Source organism: Polypterus senegalus, chromosome 4 (genome assembly GCF_016835505.1).
Source record: "Polypterus senegalus isolate Bchr_013 chromosome 4, ASM1683550v1, whole genome shotgun sequence".
NCBI lineage: Eukaryota > Metazoa > Chordata > Cladistia > Polypteriformes > Polypteridae > Polypterus > Polypterus senegalus.
Genome location: NC_053157.1, coordinates 140,228,062 through 140,232,415, shown reverse-complemented (window position 1 = coordinate 140,232,415; position 4,354 = coordinate 140,228,062). Strand labels below are relative to the sequence as shown.

Below are 4,354 nucleotides of genomic sequence, written 5' to 3'. Positions count from 1 at the left end.
TGCACTGATTAAGCACGACATAGTGACAGACCCAGGGGTGGTAGTCAGGGAAAGACCTTATCGACAGATGTTGGACTTGGACAGTATCGAATAAAGCCATAGCCCCTGGTCCAGCCCGATCGTCCTCGTTTCCAAGCTGGACGGCTCCTGGAGATTCTGTAACGACTTCAGACGTCTCAATCAGGTCTCCAAGTTTGATGCCTACCCCATGCCCCGGATAGACGAGCTTCTTGAAAGGCTGGGGATGGCCTATTATTTGACTACCCTGGATATGACGAAAGGGTACTGGCAAATTCCCTTAACGGCATCCGCAAAAGAGAAGACAGCCTTTAGTACCCCTAGTGGACACTGGCAATACAAGGTCCTCCCATTTGGGCAGCACGAAGCACCGGCGACCTTCCAACGTCTGGTAGATAGAGTGCTACGGCCCCACCAGTCCTACTGTGCCGCCTACCTGGATGACGTGGTCATCTTTTCCGGCACCTGGAAGGAATATGTATTACAGGTATATACGGTTCTCCTGACACTAGCGAAAGCCGGCCTTCACATAAACCCTCGCAAGTGTTATTTTGGTTTAAGTGAGGCCAAGTACTTGGGCTACCTGGTGGGGGGAGGACTTGTGAAACCCCAGTGTAATAAAGTTAAAGCCATTTTAGATTGGCCCTGCCCGATGGTCAAGAAACAGGTGCAAGCCTTCCTGGGACTTTTTATTTAATATTTATTATCGTCGGTTTGTGCCTCGTTTTTCTGAGAGGGCAGCACCCTTGACAGAGTTAACAAAGAAGCGGGCCCCTGTCCAAGTGGTGTGGAATCAGGACGCGGAATGGGCATTCAGTGACTTGAAAAATGCCCTTAGCTCGGCACCTGTTTTGAGGACACCTGACTTTTCTTGTCCTTTCTTCCTCCAGACCGATGCTTCGGACACAGGTCTTGGCGCCGTGATGAGCCAGAGCATCGATGGTGTCGAACACCCCGTCATGTACCTGAGCCGGAAACTGCTGGACCGGGAGACCAGATACGCAGCGGTCGAGCGGGAGGCCTTGGCCATAAAGTGGGCGGTAAAGTATCTGAGGTATTACCTCCTGGGTCGGGAGTTCACCTTGATTACGGACCATGCCGCTCTCCAGTGGATGCCGCTGCATCGGGAGTTGAATCCCCGGGTCACGAGGTGGTTTTTGGACCTGCAGCCCTACAGGTTCACTGTCACTTATCGCCGAGGTGGCCTACAGGCCAATGCTGATGCTCTCTCCAGGGTACACGACCTCTCGGTTCAGTCCGTCCGACCCAATGGGTCTGGGCTAAGGGGGGGGTCATGTCACGCACGAGCGCATCGGGAACAACTGAACGACTCGACGCGCACCACAATAGACCCGGCCAGGGGACAAAGACAACGTACTAACCTCTCTCTCCTTTCTCTCACAGAAAAGACGAAGCCACGTCGCCATAAAGCCCGGAGCACGTGACGGTCTTCACTTCCGGGGTCCTTTCTTCCCTCTGGTCCCCCAAAGATGACATCAACCTCCCACAATCCATCACGCCTTCCCAGCAGCCATCACGTTTGATTTCCGGTCCTTCCCGATATATTGTCCCCCTAAACCCGCCATCTTTGTCTTATAGTTTTGCTGTTTTGTATCAAACAAAGACCTATTTCTGTTACAGTACAAGGGGTACAAACTCTCCAAATCTTTATACTTGTGTCCTTCTCTTCCTTTTACAGCTGGTAATACAAAAATATGCATAACAGTTAAATCTTCTGATAGATCATAGACTATATCAATAGAGAAACTGACACCATCTGTATAAAATGAAAACGCACAATTCAAATAAATGTAGGCTTCATTAATTACTAATTTATGACTATCAATAAAAAAGCTTAAGTGTACTCATCATATCCCCTTTCTGTTTAATACCAGAATATGAGTTTTTTTTCTCTTTATTAACTAAAGTGTGACTATTTTATGATAGAACTGACAAACACATACAAAAGCTCTCATTTTGATTATGGTTTATATGTGAGATGGTTGAATAGCTAAATCTGTCCAAGAAATAAGACTAGGCACATCTATGCTTCTGCAGGCAAATTAAATATCATATGCGCATTCACGTGAATGTGGTGAGGTGGTGGGGGTGGGTGGCCTATGGGAGTATTTGTAGGGGTTCAGTCAGTCAGTCATTTTCCAACCCTCTATATCCTAACACAGGATCATGGGGGTCTGCTGAAGCCAGTCCCAGCCAACGAAGGGCGCAAGGTAGGAACAAATCCCCGGGCGCTGAGCCAGCCCATTGCAGGGCACACCAACACAGACACCCACCATACACTAGGGATAATTTATAATTGCCAACGCACCTAACCTGTATGTCTTTGGACTGTGGGAGGAAACTGGCGCACCCGGAGGAAACCCACGTAGACACGGGGAGAACATGCAAACTCCACTCAGGGAGGACCCGGGAAGCAAACGCAGGTCTCCTTACTGCGAGGCAGCAGCGCTACCACTGCACTACCGTGCTGCCCGCAGGGGTTCATAATTTGGTAAAACAACTGTTATATCAGACTCCTCTGAAAAACTTACATAGTGACTGCAAATTGTCTGTGTAAGTAAGCAGGTTAATTTCATGACTTCAGCTATTCCTTACCTTCAGAAATAGATTAATGCATAGAGATTTCTCTATTCACTGTAATAATCATTTATCTTGGTTGAGTCTGTCTCATTGTACATTGTAAGACAAAGTGGACATTGCCCATTCTGTTAGGCTTAGGCTGTTAGTGGCACACCAGGCCTTATAAGAAAACAGATTTAACAGGGATGCAGGCATCCAATTGTACCTTCCCCCACTTGCATTTCAAACTAAGTGACTGAACTCCAGCTTGTACCAGGACCTGTCTGGACTTCATATGATGACAAAGGTTTAAATCAGAGTTGCACTGACATTTCTCTAGGGCCACTCTGTAGACCTCTTAAGCCAGAAGGAACGAAATGGACTCAAGCAAGAACAAAAAGGAATGACAACTCTGATGGACAGAAGAACTCGCCTATGAGAACACATTGACTTTGTAACTGGAAATTACTTTAATTCAATCAGTTATATATTCCCTTAAAACTAGTTACACTCATTCCATCTGAGATATTTCTATAGGGACACTCTCACTGAACTCCCTGGGGATTATTTTATGGCAGCCCCTCTGGGATTCCCTGAGGAAGGGGGAAATCAGCAAAATAAACTTCTCTTTGAAACTAAAATCTGACGAGTCATTCTGGCAGAGAACTGAAAATCTCTTTCACTATGTGGATCAGATCTAACAGTCCATGATAACAGTGAGACTATTTCATAACTGGCTTTATTAACACTCAGTTCTACCGATATAGCAAAGAAATTTCTATTTCATGTTAACTTACATGGGATAAAAGATTAGACCATAATCTAAGTAACTAGGAGAAACTGATTTGTTATTGAAATTAGGTGGAGACTATGTGAATTTGATATTTAACATTAGCTTTCTACAATTGGCTCTTACACTACCTTTTTTGTGCACTCACCTTTGATTTTATGTATGGCATTTGTTTGAATTTTCCGACATTCCCCTTATTTTGCATGACATCTTATTTTGAGTGAGTCACATTTTATTTTGTGGGAAGCACTTATTATTTTGTATGCATCAGATGTTTTCATTTTTTGGCTCTTGCTCTTCGGGGCCACTGTATGTTTGTGTACGTATGTGCACATATGAGTGAGTAACATAGAGAGTTGATCAAGCCTGTAAAGAGATTGTTTTGCCTGGGTACACCACTGCCAGCAATCTTAGGAATCTTGGGATGGATTCTGGCTTGGATTTACTGATAGAGTTAAGTGAAATTTGTGAGGCAGAGCTTGTGAGATGTCTGATCCAGCTGTGGATGTTATAACAGCGTTGGTGGACATCCGAGGAGCAGGACAGTCTCCAGTAAACCTCGCTCAAAGGTGAAAGGAACGGATACTGTGTTTCCCAATACACTAGACTATTAGCACCAGTGAGAATATACTTTTAGTCAAATAATGCCAAAAATATCACATAAAGTGAAGATCTATCAACATATTTTCTGATAAAGTATGACCACCAAAGGACAGTATTAAAAAAAACTCAACATGAAATACTCAACACCAAGGCAGAAGTACAAATTAATATTCACAAATGTCCTAATTTTGTTTAATGGGCAAAAGGGTAATTCTTATTATACATAACTAATCGATATGATTCATATAACAACAAAGAAGTTAATCACTTAACGGGGCTCTATCTTTTAGGCCACAAGTAGGAATTTCTAAGAATGGTTGCATATGTACACACATGGGCAATGGTATGACTAGAACAAAGCAG

General features: G+C 44.3%; 1 long non-coding RNA gene across 1 annotated transcript; it reads left to right on the top strand.

The window, feature by feature from the left end:
* The first annotated feature begins 949 nt into the window (after positions 1 to 949).
* LOC120527680 lies at positions 950 to 1,687 on the top strand. Its single transcript, XR_005633392.1, has 2 exons — positions 950 to 1,072; positions 1,423 to 1,687. It is a non-coding gene; the product is annotated as an uncharacterized LOC120527680 (long non-coding RNA).
* Positions 1,688 to 4,354: the final 2,667 nt, after the last annotated feature.